At 43.1% G+C, this 20,499-nt stretch overlaps 1 long non-coding RNA gene across 1 annotated transcript; it reads left to right on the top strand.

Annotated features, from left to right (window-relative positions):
* The first annotated feature begins 982 nt into the window (after positions 1-982).
* On the top strand, positions 983-19,994 carry LOC134299191 (uncharacterized). The gene is made up of 2 exons (XR_010006353.1): positions 983-2,327; positions 19,556-19,994. It is a non-coding gene; the product is annotated as an uncharacterized LOC134299191 (long non-coding RNA).
* Positions 19,995-20,499: the final 505 nt, after the last annotated feature.

The following is a 20,499-nucleotide window of genomic DNA, read 5'->3' as shown; positions in this document are numbered from 1 at the left end:
GTTCTTGTGAAATGCCGATGATGCTTGAAATTTCTCTCTGAGTGATACGATGATTGTCCTGAATCAATCTGTCAACCTTTTGCTTGCGAAACTCGGTGGTTGCTGTCACAGGATGTCCAGCTCTTTGTTTGTCATGCAAGTTCGATGTTCCCACCTCAACATCTTTAAACTTACTCACCCAACCGGACTCACATCAACACAATCCCCATAAACAGCTTGCATTCTCTGACGAATCTCCTTTGGGGTGGCACCCTCTGCTGTCAAGAATTCAATGAGTGCACGTTGCTTAAGTCACATTGACTGATCGTCTGTGCAGGGTTCCATATTTTGCACTTTAACAACACAACCGTTCAATGCTAAGGCTTCCCGCCAAATGCAACTGTAGAGGAGAGTCTACTGAACAAGCCAGGACCTGCCGCAGACCAGGACTGCCATTTGGTGAGGAGTTACGAAGGTGGAGGCATTACTTTTCTTTCAACCCTTGTACTATTATTATTGGAAGATTTTTGTGTTGCTAAGAACCTCACACTATATTTGTAGTCTTTGAGTCACCACCATATAATAGGAAATGGGAACTTGGTGTGGGCATTTGTTTGTCACTTGTTTTGCAAAAAGAGGGCTTGGCATCATGAAAGCAATCCCCGTTCTTTTCTCTCTCTGGAGCAGGTGAGCAGCTGCTTTCAATCCTAACTCTTCTTCCCACCAACACCACCGGACACTTTGCAATTAAGCTCTGGGGCTGCTGTAGTACAGAGAACAGATTGCATTAAAGATAAACAGATGTGTGCTGATAAAAGGGCCAAAGGAATCCAGGCACTGCCTTGTCTTATCTCCGAGAGTATTGGATAGATGACTTGAAACCCAGAGTTCAAACGGCAGTCACGGGGCCTGCAGTATCTCAAGCTGTGATGTTTATAAGTCTCTTCTTTGGGAGGTCTTGAGCCCATTAAAGCTGCAAAATGAATAAGAGGGACCATGCTTTGAAGGCGATGGCAGAGATGTGTTCCCGTTTGCTTCTTCTGATCACAGAAAATCAGATTCCATTTATCAGTTTCCTATGCTTGGCTACATCATCCCTCTCAGGCAGACATTGTGATACTTCACTGCTGCTCAGTCCCGGCATCGTAACATTCAGTCCTTTGTATCCACAGATTCCGCATCTATAAATTCTACCATCCATGATTGGAAAATATTCCAAAAAGCAATGTTTGAAGTTGCCATTTTAGATAAGAGACAGCACCACTGTATATAACTGGATGAGCATTCATGGATTTTGGTATTCACAGAGGGTGGTGGAACCAAAGCCTAGGATTCACTCCTTGTGGGTATGAAAACGATACTTAAAGTATTGAAATTCCAAGCCATTTGTTTCCTATAATAATAATAATAATAACTTTATTTTTATACCCCGCCTCTATCTCCCCAAAGGGGACTCAGGGCGGCTTACATGGGGCCAAGCCCGAATAAAAACAATAGCAATATAAAACACAACAATAGACAAAAAAAAGCATGCACAATTATAAACATTTAAACATTAGCCAGTAAAAACAAATGACAAGAGCTAATAAAAACATGGATTAAAATGGAGAGGTTGTAAAAGCAGACTGGGTAAGGTGCACCATATAAATATTGTAAACATGAGGTGACTGATAAAGTGCTGCAAATTCTTGGAAGTGCAAATTGGGATGGGAATAGACCCTGTGTCTTTATCAAGGAATGGTACAGGAATGGTCGCAGATACAGATTGCTATGGGGATGAGCAATCTTTAACTAAAGGCCTGAGTAAAGAGCCAGGTTTTCAAGGAGGTTTTCCTAGAACTTTAATTCAGAGTCAAAGCATATTGGCAGTTGCTGCAATGCTTTTTAGCCTGGCATTATATTTGCCTCCCTCTTCTCCTGGCACTCCTGATATCCTAGGCTTTTGGGTACAACCTGGAGACTTGGCATTGCAGCTGTAAGAAGTAAGCAGCTGTGACACACAAATGTTTTTTTTTCCGTTTGCCACCTCGTATTGGCTTTTTTTAATGCTCTTGGTTTGACTGGATGAAAAGAAGTTGATGTTCCAATTCTCAATAATAGAATTAATGGGTATGGAGACAGATCTGGGATTTAGTCAGATCAAGTTGGAAGGTTCATGAATAAAAAGGGCCCCTCAAACTCCTGCTGCAAATAGCAAAAGACCTGTTCATTTTCTTATGGACTTCATTAGCATCTCTGTTTCCTAGCAACCACCTGCAGCTCCTTGGCAGTCCAAAAAAGATTAGCAAGATAGACGTGGAAGGAATCGCGCTCTCCTGGGAGAGACGGCAGATTTCTCTTCTTGAAAGGTGAGTCCACATATGCCTTTTCACCACTCGCTCGCTGCTCATAATATCTGCAATATAAACATGCAAGTGACTGGAAAACTGTTAGTGTGTTGTGTTAACAGTTGCCCTTTTTTCATGGTCATGTAGAAATTATAAGAGAAAGGAGACTGTGGACTTTGTTGCACAAAAATCTTCTATTCCATTGCAGTTGCTTGCTCTATTATTGACAGTGAATATATACCAGGTTGAGCACTCTTTGGATAGCACAACTCTCTTCAATCTCACAATTGTATCAATCAACAATTCATTACTTTGGTATTGTACTTCCATATAGCCTAATTACATTGTCTCCCCACACATCCACTGTCATTTAATTTTAGAGAAATTTTGCAATTTGAGCTTTGCAAATAAAGCCAATATAACTTTTTTGTATCAGGAGTGAATTGAGAAGCTGCAAGTTGCTTCTGGTGTGAGAGAATTGGCTGTCTGCAAGGATGTTGCCCAGGCAATGCTCAGATGTTTGATGTTTTATCATCATGTGGGAGGCTTCTCTCATGTCCCCGCATGGGAAGCTAGAGCTGACAGATGGGAGCTCACCTTGCTCCCCAGTTTCGAACTGCCAGCCTTTCGGTCAGCAGTCCTGCTGGCACAAGAGTTTAACTCATTGCACTACAGGAGGGTCCGCCAATATAACTGCAAAATATAACATGAATGGAAAACAAACAGCTCGGGAATGGGAAGAGGAAGGGAATCCCACCCTCTGATATCATTTTATAGCTGACCTGATGGCAGTAAAAGTTCCCATTGTAAAGTGACCAATTGAACCAAGTTAAGTGATGGGAATGCTGTGGGATTGTGAAGTCTTAGTGGGTTTTATCTGGCAATAGCTGGGGGGCAAGAAAATCACATGGTGAGGAAGACTGGCAGTGCCATGCCCACAGCATCATATGATATGATCCAGCTCCAATGCCAGTTTTCCTGCCTCATACAATAAAGTCTTATAGCATAAATCCTATTTGAGTTTTTGTTACATGCCTTTAAGTCACTCCAACTTATGGGGACCCTATGCCAAAACTATCACAGGGTTTTCTGGGGCTGACAAAGTGTCATGTGCCCAGGGTCACCCAGTGGGTTTCAAGAATGAGCAGGGATTCAAAACCTTGGTCTCCAGAGTCATAGTCCAACACTTGAATTGCTGCACCACCTTGGACTGGCAGGAAGTAAAGATCCAGCAGCCTTCTTAGATGGAGATATGAATGCAGGTTGCACCCCAGAGGCTCCAACTAGACCAAAACTGTCCTGGATCTTCTCCTTGCCATCAGCATTGGCACAGGGCCATAGTGTGTGAAAGGTCCTGACCATTGTGGGTACCCTGTGCTGCTCAGTATCTGTAGAAACACCTACATTACTAGAAAAATGTAGTTCTGTGGCTGCCTGGCAGTGACAATGGTTGTTGTGGGCCCAATCTGGCCCATTTCCCTTGTGCTGGTGTGGACAGTGGAGTGGTCCAATTGGACCTCGCCCTGTCATCCATGTTGCAACATAGCACGGGTGATATGGAATTCCAGGAAAATACCATCCAACTCTTCTTAGATAAAGATAAAGATTTTCCCCTGACATGGAGTCTAGTTGTGTCTGACTCTGGAGGATGGTGCTCATCTTCATTTCTAAGCCAAAGATCCGGCGTTGTCTGTAGACACCTCCAAGGTCATGTGGCTGGCATGACTGCAAGGAGCGCCATTGCCTTCCTGCTTAAGCAGTACCTATTGATCTACTCACGTTTGCATGTTTTCGAACTGCTAGGTTGGCAGAAGCTGGGGCTAACAGTGGGAGCTCACCCCGCTCCCCGGATTCGGACTGCTAACCTTTCAGTCAGCAAGTTCAGCAGCTCAGCAGTTTAACCCGCTGTGCCACCAGTTTTCTTAAAGCCAGGCTACACTGGATTAACCCTGCAATGCCCATCAGAAGAGAAGGAACACTCTGGGAATATCAGCCACTAGATTAGAACATTGGCTGGCATTCAATATTGCAAGTATGGATTCATAACATATCAAGAAGTTATCTGGTTTCACTAAAACTACACAGTCTTACTGTAGAGCTACATAAATGCCAACCTAGCCCACCTTAAGAGCCAGCGGCTGGATCAGTTGAAGGACATCTGGTCAACATTCAATCAAGAATCATGGAGGATGCCATTTCCATTCCTCCCATTGATGACTGTAGTTGTGACAATCAGAACCAGGACCTCTGTCTCAAGCCTTACTTGCTCCTGGGATCGTGATGGAAGCACCTTCCTTGCACCCCAGTCCAAAGCTGTACAGAACTTCTTTGTCCGATCCAACTACTGGCTTTGAAGGTGGTTTGTGGATCAACAAGCCAAAAGACATTCTTTGTTTTGAAGACGTAAATAAGGAACGGATCTAGGGTATCAGAAGTTCTCTTTTTCTATCCCCCTGTGAACTAAAAGGGAGCTAAAAATACTAAAAGTACAATGTAATGGCCTTTAGAAATAATTTTGAGCTTGCTACAAACTAGACTGAGAGCAAAGCAGGGCATTCATTTTCTCATTCTTTGTAATGGAATAAAGGGAAAGAAAAACATTGAAGGAGTGGAACAGAATTGTTAAAAAAGGACAAAGCGAGCAGAAGAAATTGGCTTGCATGTTTGATCTTTTTTCTCGGGACATCTGAAAATCTGGTTGACATTTGTTCTTTGAATGGCTGACTGTAAATCAGGGAACTCCATACCTCATTAACACCATCATTATCACAATCTGATGAGCTCTTTCCACTCATCAGATGTCCTTTCCTTGAGTAACATTTCCAGGACAGATTGCACTGACAAGCACACAGGAAATTAAATTTCTAAGCATCACTATTCTATTTGTTTTCGGCATTATTAGCAATGGGAGTGCTAGCAGAATAGTAAATGCATTCCTCCTCATGTGGGAGTGGTACGTTTTCATAGCCCTATTGTTGGGTTTGAGGAGGGAGCAGGAATCACAATTCAGGAACGTTCAGGACTACAATGTGTTGTCGAAGGCTTTCATGGCTGGAATCACAGGGTTGATGTGTATTTTCCGGGCTGTACGGCCATGTTCCAGAAGCATTCTCTCCCGACGTTTCGCCCACATCTATAGCAGGCATCTTCACAACCTCTGAGAATGCCTGCCATAGATGTGGATGAATTGTCAGGAGAGAATGCTTCTGAAACACAGGGAGAAAGCGGGATATGAATAAAGTAAATAAACAATCTCCCCACCCCCAAAAGTCCTTTGTGTCAATATTACCTAGATGGGTTCATTTGATCTCTTGATAGTCTTGATGATCCAGGATGAATGCTTTTGCCCACAGGTTGTTTCTATTATTCCAGCTATTGATCTGAAAAGAGTAAAACCTTCTTGAGCTTGGTATGCTTCCAGCTAGAACTAACCTAGATATTTACATTGTCTTTTGTGCTGATACTTCCGTTTTCAACAGGTGAGACTTTTCTTCATTGAACAGGTACTCGGATTATGCCCAAAGTTATTTTGACTACTGCTGTGCTGCAGAAAAATCCTGCCAAATGAAAGGTCGGCAGTTCGAGCCTAGGTTGGGTCAGCATCCGCTGTTAACCCTAGCTCACCTGCCCACCTAGCAGGTCAAAAGCAGAAATGTAAGTAGATAAATAGGTACCACTTTTAGCAGGGAGGTAACAAAGGTACCCTTAAGGACATCAATTCCTCGGCATAGAAGATGGAGCAACAGCACCCCCTGTGGCTGGAGTTGAGCACAGCCTCCAAGATGCCCAAAATACAATGGGAAAAACTGCCTTTACCTCTGTTTGTGTTGTCTGTCCTTGTTAATTGTATAATCAGCATTGAATGTTTGCCGTATGTGTGTTCTGTAAGCCGCTCTGAGTCATCTTCAGGGTGAGAAGAGCAGGGTATAAATACTGTAAACAATCTATTCATTGACAAAACAACAAAACTACACATCCCAGAAACACTAAACTTGGCAGCACAACTCCTCATCCATGCCTCTACGTTCATGCAGCAAAAAGCTCCAGTTACTCCAGAAAACAGCAAGGCTTTGAGACTGCAAGGCTATTCACTGCTATTCCACCTGGCCAACAAAGGATTTCCATTAAGCTACAGCAACGCGTGGCCAGGCAAAGCTAGTAATAATATTTTCAGTCAATTTCAACTGACAGTTGAGCAATCTGGCAGATCAGGAAAGCCTTAAAGACATGGTTGTGCACACAAGCTTTTAATGAATGATAACATGGACTTTACATGACCTGTACGAAGACTTATTGAGGATTCTGGATGAATGGATTCTAATTTTGGACATGCTTAACATTTTATATAATGTGATTTTATTTTGTAATGGTATCTGTTTTTATATGAATTGTTGCTTTGTACATTGTCTTATATGAATTGTTGCTTTGTACATTGTCTTATATGAATTGTTGTTTTGTACATTGTTTTTAGGCATTGAATTTTTGACTATTTATTGTAAGCCGCCTTGAGTCCCCTCAGGGAGAACGGCGGGGTAAAAGTGATGTAAATAAAATAAATAAATCTAACTTTGGTCTTCTCACAAGAGCAATTAACCAATTTGCCGTGAACCAAAAGGATTTGTTTTCAAGAGTGTGGTATAAATGCAGAATAAAAATCTGAGGGGTTTTCATGTTGCCTTGGAGATGGAACAATCTAGAATGAAAACAACTGAAGATTTAGGAATGGAGAGATACCAATTGCATTGGTACACATATACACAACTTATTAAGAGTGCATCTACACTGCAGAATTAACGCGGTTTCATATTACTTGAACTGCCATGGTTCAATGCTATGGAAACCTGAGAGTTCTGGTTCAGTCAGTCACCCAGCACTCATTGGTTGAGAAGACTATAGTCCTAGCAAGACTACAGTTCCCATGATTCCACAGCACTGAGACATGACCATGAAAGTAGTGTCAAACTGCATTAATTCCATAGTGTGGATGCATCCCCTGTTTCTTCTTTAATATGTGTTTCTGGCTTTGACTTCTGTGGACCCAGTGGATGAAAGATTCAGAGCCCAGCCATGGACATCTCTGCTCAGGTCTTGCACACTTAGGGCTATGGCTTCTCCGATTGAATCAGTCTGACTAGTGCCTACAATAGAGCTTTATTTATTTATTTATTTATTTATTTGCAGTATTTATATTCTGCCCTTATCACCCCGAAGGGGACTTATATACATATAGGGCAAACATTCAATGCCCATATACGCATAGAACCAAGACAGAGACAGACGCAGAGGCAATTTAACCTTCTCCTGAGGGGATATTCGATTCTGGCCACAGGGGGGAGCAGCTGCTTCATCATCCACTGACGGCACTTTCTCATTCCAATGTCGTAAATTAGTTAAATTTGCCTCCCCACTTTATAAGTGGTCTTATTTCCTACTTGATAGATGCATCTATCTTTTGGGTTCCTAGGTCAGCAACGAGCAGGGGCTATTTTTTATTTTTAATTGACGGGTGCTCACCCTGCCAGAGCTGGCCTCGAACTCATGACCTCTTGGTCAGAGTGATTTATTGCAGCTGGCTGCTCACCAGCCTGCGCTACAGCCCAGCCCCTTTCCTCTTTTCCTATTGCTTTCCTCTTTCTTGAACATTAATTCTTGACACATTCCAAGTTCAAACAGCTTAGTTTTGTCTTTAGTGTGGCCATAAAGCAAATTCCCGAGCACTGAGCTCGGCAGCAAAACTCTGTGGCTACCCAGCTGTCACAATGACTCCACAGAGTCTTGGCCCATTCGCTCCCCTAAGACAGATGGGAGACTTAGGAGGGCAGGCTGGCAGGAGAGATCTATTAGCAAATTGAGGCCCAAAGCGCAATCCATCTTTTTGCTTCCTGAAGAAGACACTGCTGATGCAACAGATGTTCCAGCACCTTCGAACAGCAACAGATGCCTGCCGTGGCTCTTGCTCCTTATGTTGAGAAACTTTTGCTGCTCGCTGGAAGTTTTCCCATTCAAATGAAATTGCTCTGTAGAGGGGAAACCAGAGACCCGTGAAAAATAACATTTCTTGGAAAATCTGTTCTCTTCCAAATCTTTTAGGAGTCATCCAAAACTTCCAGTCAGCATGGACCAGATGTGCTAGGAAGCATGTTTCATGCTCATCTTTGCCAGTGTCCCCAGCTGGGAATGGTTGGCAGACAACTGCACCATCAGGGTGGTGGGATATTTGTTGGATCCATATCTGAATGCAATATTTCCCATTTGGTAACACCTGGAGCCCAACAAGTGGAAATACATACATTTCTGACCAAAGTATGCATTTCAAATATGTGCATAGAGAAACCGTGCTTTAAAAATGCATGCAGAAATATGTAGAAGCATTAGAATCATTTATTTATTTACAGTATTTATATTTCGCCCTTCTCACCCCAAAGGGGACTCAGGGAGGATCACAATGTACACATATAAGGCAAACATTCAATGCCATATGAATATAGAGACAGAGACAGACACAGAGACAATTTAACCTTCTCCAGCTTCCAGCTTCCTGAGGGGATGCTCGATTTCGGCCACAAGGGGGAGCAGCTGCTTCATCATCCACTGTAATGCCGACTTCCTCATTCCAAACGCTGCTGGATGATTTTTATGGTGTCGTAAATTAGTTAAATTAGCCTCCCCACATAGTGGTACCTAAATTTCCTACTTGATAGATGAAACTATCTTTCGGGTTGCTTGGGTCAACAACGAGTAGGGCTATTTTTTATTTTAATGGCCTTGAACTCATGACCTCTTGGTCATAGTGATTTATTGCAGTTGGCTACTAACCAGCCTGTACCACAGCCCAGCTGTGGAAGAGGCCTTGTGGGCCATCCAGTCCAACCCCATTCTGTCAAGAAGTGCGAAAGTTGCTTTCAAGGCATCCCCAACAGATGGCCATCCAGCCTCTGTTAAAAGCCACAAAAGAAGAAGCCTCCACCATGCTCTGGGGCAGAGAGTTCCACTGCTGAACAGATCTCTCTCACAGTGAGGAATTTCTTTCTAATGTTCAGGTGGAATCTCCTTTCCTGTAGCTTGAAGTCGTTCCATGTCCTAGTCTCCAGGGCAGCAGAAAACAAGCTTGTTCCCTCCTCCCTATGAGTTCCCCTCACATCTTGAAGCATGGCTCTCATCATGTCTCCTCTCAGCCTTTTCTTTTGCAGGCTAAACATGCCCAGCTCTTTAAGCCACTCCTCGTAGGGCTTGTTCTCCAGACCTTTGATCATTTTGTTGCCCTCTTCTTGACACATGACTTCCTTGGATCTAGGCACTAAACTCCTATTTATGCAGGCCAGAATCCCGTTGGCTTTTTTCGCTGCCGCATCACATTGCTGGCTCATGTTTAACTTGTTGTGCACAAGGACTCCAAGATCTTTTTCACATGTACTGCTGTCAAGCCAGGCACCCCCATTCTGTATCTTTGCATAAATCTATAATAATAATAGTCATTTTTATTTCTTCTCCTCACATCTCATGGTGGGTTACAACATTGCTAAAACACATATTCATCCAAAAACATTCTTTAAAATACACATATTAAAACCTATTTCCACAAATCAGAACAAGATCCAAGATCACTGGAAATATTCTAGCACTCCCAGGTGTATATAACCTTATTCAGATGAGAATAGAGAAAGCTGATGTTCCGATGCATTCAAGAAAAAAAATCAGGCCAGAATTCTATTGGTAATATATGAGCTATTTGGCAGAGGAGTCTAATGACTTTGTAATATTTCAACTATCATGATTCCATGGCATTGAGTCATGGGTGTCAAACTGCATTAATCCTACACTTATAGATGTGCCCTTATCCAAGGCCAGCTCATGCTGAGCCTCTGCTATCTCTTGATGTTGTAACTAACTCAAATGACTCATTTTTCCTCAGTGACAACATCACAATAGCCTAACCTTCTGACCTGTAGCAATCCCAATAACCATAAATTTCTGAGAAGACCAGATCACTTGGCTTGTGGGACCATTTGCAGAGTTGTGCCTGAGGCTCAACCTGTCCACAGAATGTATCTCTTATCTCTTACTCTCAGCATAAATGTCACCTGCACAGATGGTTCCCTAAATGTGAAAGAGTTGGACTCACTAGAAGCCCTGTATTGGCTATTCCCAGCTCTCTGGCCCAGGAGGGAAGGAGAACCAGCTGCTGGCCTCAATGAAAGGCCCTGCATCTAAAGGAAGCTGATAGAACAAAATGAACTTCAACAGGGAGAAATGTGTGGTAGAAATGCACAGATGTAGGGTAGGTGAAGGAGCCCCGGTGGTGAAGTGTGTTAAAGCACTGAGCTGCTGAACTTGCAGAACAAAAGGTTCCAGGTTCAAATCCCGGGAGCGGAGTGAGCGCCTGCTGTTAGCTCCAGCTTCTGCAAATCTAGCAGTTCGAAAACATGCCAATGTGAGTAGATCAATAGGTACTACCCGGCGGGAAGGTAACAGCGTTCCATGCAGTCCTGCCGGCCACATGACCTTGGAGGTGTCTACGGACAACGCTGGCTCTTTGGCTTAGAAATGGAGATAAGCACCAACCCCCAGAGTCGGTCACGACTGGGCTTAACCTTTACCTTTAGGGTGGGTGACACCTGGCTTGAAAACAATCCATGTGAAAGGGATCAAGAAGTCTTACTCGATATGACAGATAAAAAAGGCAATGTGGTTTTAGCACTAGCATCAAGATTGAAGGAAGCCATAGTCCTACTCTATTCTGCTTTGGTCAGGCTTCATCTGGAATACTGTATCCAGTTCTAGACACCACAATTCAAGAAGAATATTAACAAGCTAGAACATGTCCAGAAAAGGGCAGTTAAAATGATCAAATGTTTGGAATCAAGCCCTATGAAAAGCAGATGAGAGAGCTGGAGATGTTTAGCTTGGAGACGAGAAGACAGAGAAGAGCCATCTTTGAAAGGGTGTCACATTGAGGAGGGGCAAGCTTGTTTTCTACCGCTCTGGAGACTAGGACATGGGGAAACGGATTCAAATTGCAGGAAAAGAGATTCCGTGTGAAAATTAGGAAGAGATTCCCAATGGTAAGAGATTGTTGAACTCCCACCATGAAATAAAGGGCCAGACACAAGAAAATGGATCTAAAGGGCAATTTTCTGACTTACTTATTGAAAGAAATTGTAATAACCTGTAGAGGGAAAATCTGTAAAAATGCAAAACGTAACTCATGAGTAAATGGCCACCTAGTGACCTAGTCCCTGGGCCAGGTGTCACTCCCTCTGACCACCTTCAAGGACGTGTGCACCAAGGATCCCAAAGGCCAACCAAAATTCCTAGTCTGCATTTCTCGGCCAATCATAGCTAGAAGGCCATCCTGAGGGTGCTCCCTCCCAAACCATAGAGTTTTCAAGAGTGAGAATCCTCAATCCAGGCCCAAAGTTAGCTCCCATTTTATGAAAACGTATGGGGACTTTTGTGGGAGTCCAGCCTTCACCACCTGAGGTGCCTACCATAACTAGGTGAAAAAAACCCCAATGGGAACTTGAGGGAAGGTAATTCCAACCTGGCCCTTGCTACCCTGTTTCCCCTAAAATAAGACATCCCCAGAAAATAAGACCTAGTAGAGGTTTTGCTGAATTGCTCAATATAAGGCCTCCCCCGAAAGTAAGACCTGGCAAAGTTTTTGTTTGGAAGCATGCCCGCCGAACAGAACACCAGGGCATGCAGGATCGGTAAATGTACATACAATAGAGTGTTGTACATGGAAATATTGGTAGTAACAAGAAATTCTTGATAGGATTCACAGATTGTTTGGTTATGCTGGTTTGTGATGACAACTGCTGTACAGCATACAATAAATGTTCTTCTTTTTCTTTTTTTGTTCAACAATAAATGTGAATTCTTCTTCATGGAAAAATAAGACATCCCCTGAAAATAAGACCTAGAGCATCTTTGGGAGCAAAAAGTAATATAAGACACTGTCTTATTTTCGGGGAAACACGGTAGAGGTTTTAAAGCAGAGGGTGGATCACCATCTGTCAGGGGTACTTTGACTGTGTATTTTTGCAATAAAAGGAGTTGGACTTGTGGTCTCTTTGAACATGATGATTCTGTGATTCTACAAGAACACTGGCAAACTCTGAGGAGAGGGATCTGGGAGGCAGAAGATGTCTGACAGGGAAAAGGTTGCAAGGATTTCCTATGGATATGTACTCCAGGGATATGAAGCATCATGGGAAAAGACTAGAGGAACAGTCAGATGGAGATTCTTGCAATGAATTCCTATGGACATGTAATCCAGAGATATGAAGACTCATGTGCAAAGACTGGAGGAACAGCAAAATTGAGGTACTTGCTAGGAATTCCTATGGGTATGTACACCAGGGATATGAAGCATCATGTAAAAATACTGGAGGAACATTTAGATTGAGAGTCTTCTGTTAGATAAGACTGAAATATCAGAACTTGAAGCTGCACAATAGCAACTGAGTAATCACACCTACTTGCTCAGCAAATATTTTAATTAAAACATTGGTAACTTCTTTTGCATCTTTGATTTTTTTACCCTATATGCACCTTTTCATTGGTGTTTCAGACTATTTGGATATAAAACCAGCTCCCTGTCCTAGGGTTGGTTAGCAGCCACATGTCAGCCTCTTGTTGTGAGCTATCAGCTGGGGTCAAACATCAGTTTCTATTCAGAATTCCATAATTAATCTGCTGTCCAGATGCCTTGGTGGAAAGGGTTCATGTTCTTCACTTTTTGAATCATTCCATATCAGGAAGTGAGTTCAATTTGGCCTGACCTCATTATCCTGACTGCTCTAAAGTCCCAGAATTTCCTCCAAACTCCAGAATATCCCCCAACTTTGCCAAAAGTAGGACAAAATTGGTTTACAATTATTTCTGAAAACCCACAATATTCATTGGAAACCACTGTATATCATGGAGAAAGCCAGAGGTCCATTTGTGGTGAGTACGTGGTTTGGGGCTTGTTTAGACAAGCCCGTGGATAAGGATCTCCGAGTATTTTGTCCATTAAGCAGCCACATTGATTAATTATGCCACAAAAGATAAATAGACCCCCAGGTGCCCCAAACTGCCTGCAGCCCTCCAACCTACCTCTCCGCCGCAAGTTTTTACAGGGCACATGAAAACTTTCCCCACAGACCAAGTTGTGGTGGGGGATTAGTGACCTCTCTAATTTGAATCTCCCAACTTTCTTTTCCATTTCAAACCTTCCTTTCCTGCCCGGTTTCATAAATCCTTGATTTATTTTAAGCGGCTCGCTGAAGGATGGGAAGATTGCAAAACTGGAGAGACGGCAAATGCAATTAAAACATAGGAGAAAGCCGGACTCTCTTTTGTAATCACCGCTTCCGGAAAAGCAATATGCTGTGGATTAGAGTGCTCCGGGCCCAGAGTGGTACCATATGGTCTGCCTCTGCTCATTCCTCCTTAAATCCTGACATTTTGCAGCTGTCAAGATAAAGCTGTTTAGACCGAGTAACATTGTCGTTTGTTTATAGGGAAATAATATGTAGCAAGTTATGATTAATCAAGGTGTCTAAAACCTGCTGCAGGCTCCATAAAGAGATTGAGTCTCGCAGCCAGGCATTTGGTCTCTCGAATTACCAACTTCATTTTCTCTTTCCCCCCTGCCAATCTCCCTCCCTCCGTGTGGTTTCGCTCTTTCCCTCGGTATTCATTTCTGGAAGCCACGACGTGATGTGCACAGAGCTGTATGTATCGCTACAGGTGGGACCTATTGCAGGTGCTCCTACCAAGGACCAACTTGTCAGAAAGAATGCCAATTGAAGGGAGATACAGTTGAATTTGGTTTTACAGAGATAAAGAATCACAGAATCATAGAGCTGGGAGAGACTCCAAGAGCTATCCAATCCGACCCACTGCCATCCAGGAATACACAATCCAAGCACTCCTGAAACACCATCGTTGATCAGCCCTTACCATTAAAGATGTTCTTCTTAATGTTGAAGTCGAAATTCTTTTCCTGTACTTAGAATTCATTGCTCCATGTCTCAGGTTGTGTTTAACACAAGCTACTCAATCCAGGTCCAGTCTAGAACATTGACTGGCCTCACAGCAATGGTGATGGCACCCACATGCACCAAGCCAAACCCTTTGTAGCATTGCATTGCTCTCCAGTTGGTTAAGCCAGGCCAAGGCTGGACCATCCCCTTGTTTGAGTGTTGTCACTACTGATCTTTGCTGTGGTCATCATGAAATAGAGCAATTTAAAGGGATCACAGATAGCAAAACCCACAGCGCGGATACCGAGGTCCGTTAAGCGGATAACCGATACTGGCTGCATGCCACCTGTGGATCCGTGCCTGTCGAGACAAATCAATGTTCTCCAATCAAAAAGTCTCACCAGTTGAAGAAGAAGCCACTGAGGTAATTTAATCAATCTAGCTTGAATGAATGACAGCTCAAAATAAGCCACAAAAGGAAACTGATGTTTGATATACAAGAAACAGACTTTTTTATACAGTGGGATCTTTTGTTTTTCCCGCTCACGCCCAGCTGGGGCCAGCTTTGCGTTGATTGGCGGAGCCAGTCTCTGACATCACACCAGCTAGGAAGATTCCCTCTGTGAGGTGGGACTGCCACACCTGCCAGCCAATCAGAGAGTATTCCCTGCTTCCAATGCAGATTTCTGCTCCATCATCATCATCATCATCATCATCTTTATTTATACCCCGCCACCATCTCCCCAATGGCTGACAGTGGGCAGGATGACAAGCTGGACAAAAAAGTACACAGTTTTATGAATGAATCACATTGTCTCACTTTTGAGACTAACAAAGCAGGGCCATCAGGTCCCTAATGGCTATGGGTTTGTCCTTTGTATTTTGAATGACCCATCAAGGTGGGTCGGGCACCCACAGCACTCATGTCCATTGTTGTCCATGACAGAATATTGTCCAAAGTGATAGGATTATGAAATCCAGTTCTGTAAAAGGGGAGACAGCATCTTTGGATAAGTGGGGCAGGACCTCCCAGTATCATGGAAGAGTGCCAGGTCTCTTTTGTCTCTTTTATGTGTATGTGGCTACACAAAGAAGAGGCAGCCCAGTATCAGGGTCCTGTTGTTCCTTGCACAGCTGGGTTTATGGAGCCAATAGAGATGGATTGGCACCAGAGATGATAGGTGCTCGAGTCCATTGTAGTTAGGTGATGTCCAGGAAAACTGCTGGAGGGAATTTCAGGGTCAAGAGGTACTGGTAAAAGGTTACAAGAATATTGATCCGGGGCTTCATATCTCCAAAGGTTTATAAAACATAAAATATTATATGAAACACACAAAAGGGGTCTGGTGAATACTGGGAGAAGCCCAATTATGGGAGCTGCCGCTGCTGCGCACCTCTGATCATTTGCAATGCCGATCCTGCTCTCCACGAGTCTTTCCGCTGCAGTTTCACTTATAAACTTTTATTAATTTGACTCAGAGGGATCAGTGCTCAACATCAATCATCTGCTACATCAGCTAAGCCACCCTCTCCTCCCATTCGAACCTCAACAGATGTGACCATGATGTCCTGACACTTGTAGAAAGCTCCATGACAAGTGAGGAGTGATATCAATGACACACAGAAAATACTTGACCACCACAGGACAAAGATGATGATGGCAATGTATGTATGGAAAACAGGTCAGGACAAAAGAGACCAATCCAGCTATGCAGATGGCTAGAATGACTGAAACTTCAAATTATCTTCCAACTTTACTTAGTGTGGAGCAAAGTTGGGTTAAGAGCCAAGACTCTGAATACTTATTATAAGCTACCAAGAATCATGGAGACCAACAGTACTGGCTTCAGGTGAGTACAGGTTATTGATTTTTAGTGTAGGTAATAGTGTAGACAACATCTTCAATATGACATCCTTTCAAATATTGAAACATAACTGTCACATAACTCTTAACCATTACTTCGCCAGGTTAAGCACAAAATTAGTCTGGCTGGGGGCATGCAAGAGCAATTGTTCCCAACTGACTGCCTAGTTTGTATCAAGTGAAAGCCCTTTCCCAAAGATCTTAAAAACCGAGCACAGGGAGTTAATATTTTTAGATACTCTGGACCCAAGCCATGCAGGGCTCTAAAAATCACTCCCAACACTTTGAATTCTGCTCAGAAACAGACCAGTTGGTGATTAAGTTGTTTCAATAGTTAATCACATGATCATTATAACCTGCCTCAGCTAGCAGCTTGGCTGCAAATTTTTGGACCAGTAGCAGCTTCCAAACAGTTTCCAAAGTCAACCCCATGTAGAGTATGTACACTAATCCAAACAGGGTGTAATCAATGTGTGTGTCACTTTATCCAGGTCTGGCTTCCCACTGTGAAGCTAAGTGGACAGACACACAGAACAAGCACAACAAAGCTGGCTGTTTGATCCCAAAGCGACAAACAACCCATCCAATGCTGCTACTGTTTTTTACTGGCTACTTACAACAAGACACTAGGGCTTCTTGCATTTTCTATTCCTGTGTGTTTTGCTGAAACATATAAAATCTGTCCAAGTGCACTTGCTTTGTTTAATGGCATCACAAATAGAACAAAGCTTGCCATTTCATGGCAGCTTGCAGCAACACAAAGTGTGTTGGGGGGGGGGGGGGGGTGAAGATCTCCTTTTGCCCCACAATGACAAATCAAATGAAGATTTAGAACGAATACACTTTGACTTCAGTGACTTCTGTACCAAAGTGATGCACACTCTGGCAGAGAAGGCTAAAGACCTTATAAAACTATAAGTCCATGACATCGAGCCATAACAATTAAAATAGTGTCAAATGGTGTCAAACTGCATTAATTCTTCAGTGTAGATGCCCCCGCCCCATCTGAGGCAATCCAATGCCATTAGTTGCACATTCTGGCTGGTCACCTATTTGAAAGCCAACTCAGGTCAGTCTCCCACCTACTCACCAAGTCCCAGGACTTTATAAGTGAGAACAAACCCTCCAATTAGCCCAAAGGGCCAAATCCTTCACAACCACCTGTATCGCAGGACCCAAAGAGACCATTTCAGAGTGTTACCTTCACCAAAGATGTTAAGGTGTATGCCGATTGTATAATTCAAAAATATCCAGACATTCAAACTCTCCTCATCCTATCTTTCAATCTTTGTGACTAAAGGAAGCCCAGTTCTTATACAGTCGGCCCTCCAGGTTTAACTTTTGGGCTGTGGCGCATCTGGTTAGTAACCAGCTGCAATAAATCACTACTGACGGAGAGGTCATGAGTTCGAAGCCCGGGTCGGGTTAAGCCCTTGACCATTAAATAGCCCGGCTTGCTGTTTACCTAAGCAGCCTGAAATTTTGGTATGCTTTATGCGAGAGGCTAATTTAACTAATTTACAATATCATAAAACTACCAGCAACACAGGAATGAGGAAGTACAGTACTCGGTGTCACTAGTGGACGGTGAAGCAACAGCTCCCCCTGTGGCCAGAATTGAGCATACCCTCGTAAAGCTGGAAATGTTAAATTGCCTCTGTGTGTGTCTATACTGTATGCTGTTTGTCTGATGGCATTGAATGTTTGCCATATATATGTGCATTGTAACTGCCCTGAGTACCCTTCAGGTTGAGAAGGGTGGAATATAAATACTGTAAGTAAATAAATAAATAAATTTGAGACTTTTTGTCCTATTGTCAATCAAAAGCCAGGTTTGGCACATCTCTTTCTTGCAGAAACGATGCAGGTGGAACAGGGTGGGATGCAAACGAGATGTGCATGGCCAGGTGGGAGAACTGCAAGTCAGAAGACTTCCAATAGAAATCACCAGCAAAGTGGCTTTATGGCCAACACAGTCTCCCCCTGAAATCGTTTCAAATCATCAGACAGAAAGGGACACTAAACTGAGATTCTTCAACTAATTCTTCAACTATATCACACTCAGACACACCATCTGCTGGTCCCTTTAGGAACAACCTGCAGCCTAGGGAAATAAAGCCTTCCTTAGCTCAATCTCAAAGCAAACACAAGAAATCTCCACTGGGACCCAGTATTTTACATTATATTAACTTTACATATAATGTAAAATACAGGATTCCAGTGGAGATTTCTTGTGTGTGGGCTAAATAGGCACTAGATCCTGTCTGATCTTGGAAGTTAAGCAGGGTCAGTCCTGATTAGTACTTGAATGGGAGACCGCCAGCGCCAACAGATACCAAGTGCTGTAGGCTATTTTTCAGATGAAGTAACCAGCAAAACCACCTTTGAGTGTTCCTTGACTAAGAAAGCCCTATGAAATTCATGGGGTCACATAAGTCAATGGGCATCTAACATTCACAATAAGATAGCAGACCCCTTTACTGAATTACAAAAATATGTAATGGGACACCAGGAAGAGTGTCCAATGCACATCGGTGTGCATCATGCATTGATTTGCATCATGCATTGGACACTGATATGCATCATGGACCAATGTGCATAATTTTCCAATGTGCATCATGCTCAAATACTCTTTGAACACTTTGCCAGTTCTACAATGTAATAGAATCAGAATGATAGAGTTGGATGAGATCACAAGGGTCATTCAACCCAAGCCCCTGCCATGCACAAACTCAATCCAATTACTCCAAACTGATGACCATCCAGCCTCTGCTTAAAAGCTTTCAGAGAAAGAAATTCCACTGGACTCCCAGGCAGTATATTCCACTGCCAAGTAGCTCTTACCTTCAGGAAGTTCTTACTAATGTTTAGGTGGAATTTTTTTCCTACTGTTTGAATATAGCAGCAGGAATCCTATATTTTACTGTATTATGTATGTAATAGTTTTGATATGAACATTACTGTTGTGGCTCAGCCGTCACGACCTATACTTCATCAGGAGATGGAATTGGAGACAGATTCTGAATCGGATTTTGGGCCCGCTCAGGACTTGGAACGAGGCCCGTTACCCTTGCAGGTGCCTGGGTTTCTGGCACCAGAGGATCCAGAAATTGGGGAGCATTCCGATGTCTCTTCAAGGTTGCCTTTGCCAGATGGTGTCGACTCAGGCAAAGATATGTCTTTTAATCAGAAGGAATCTTTCACAAGGGATAGGAGCAGAAGGGAGGGTGTGCGAAGGAGCCAAAGGTTAGCTCTGAAGTACGATAATGACTTTTCCCATGGGAAGTTTTGTGCGTCCTGCACTCCTACAATGTAATAGAATCAGAATGATAGAGACATCTTGAGATATCCTTAAAGATTCTTGACATCTTGAGATATCCTTAAAGGTGTCCTCCTTTGTGTTCTTGTTGCAGTGTCAACTTTGCTATCCTTGGAAGAGGTTTCCATGTTCCAGTATCCAGCTCCTAGCCTTGTTTTTCTGCCTTGTTCCGGTGCTTGGTCCCCAGAGTAAACCTTGCCGAGTAAACCTTGCCTTGTTTACCTTGCTTTCCTTTTTCCTGAGTCAAGACTTTCCATCCAAGCCATGCCCTGTGACTCTTGAGTAGACTTTGCTTTGTTTACCTTGCTTTCCTTTTTCCTGAGTCAAGACTCTCCAAGTGGATTACAGTTTGCAGATTTGCAGCATCTTGTTTCTGTTTCTTGGTTCATGGACTAACTTTGATTTCTTAGTGGAACTATAGAGTTTTTCTTGAACTGTTAAAGACTTTACATTAAGGACTATTTCTCATACTGACTTTATACACTAACTGCACATAGATATATATATTCCATAATAAACTGCTTTGCGTGTGATACTGGCTCCTGTGTGGTTTTCAGGGTGCTCACGCAGCCTTGGGGTGTAACAATTAGGCAACAGTCCAATTCTAATTCCTGCAGAGGTAAGACCACAAACTTATACAGGAGCTACACACAGTAACGTTACACACAGCAGCCTTCACACTGGAGCTTCACACACAAGGCCTTCAACTTGGGGCTTATCTCACTGAAGCTTCTCACACCAGGCCTTCTCACACACAGAGGCTTACCTCATACTGAGGCACTCTCCCAGTGAGGCCTACTTCATACTGAGGCACTCTCACAGTGAGGCCTACCTCATACTGAGGTCTACTTCACAGTGAGACCTTTCTCACTAAGGCTGACTAACAGAGGCATTCTAAGCCACAGGCACACCTGTTTATAAAGAACTTCAGCTTTTGCTGAGTCATTGCATCCATTTAACCCTTTCAGTGCTTGACTCACATTTTTGTAATTAAAAATACCTAGTTAATTTTTAATATTTCTGACAAAAAATGCAATC

This window comes from Anolis carolinensis, chromosome 5 (assembly GCF_035594765.1).
Source record: "Anolis carolinensis isolate JA03-04 chromosome 5, rAnoCar3.1.pri, whole genome shotgun sequence".
Classification (NCBI taxonomy): Eukaryota; Metazoa; Chordata; class Lepidosauria; order Squamata; family Dactyloidae; genus Anolis; species Anolis carolinensis.
The sequence above is the reverse complement of the archived record's forward strand: the minus strand, read 5'-3'. Positions and strand labels throughout refer to the sequence as shown.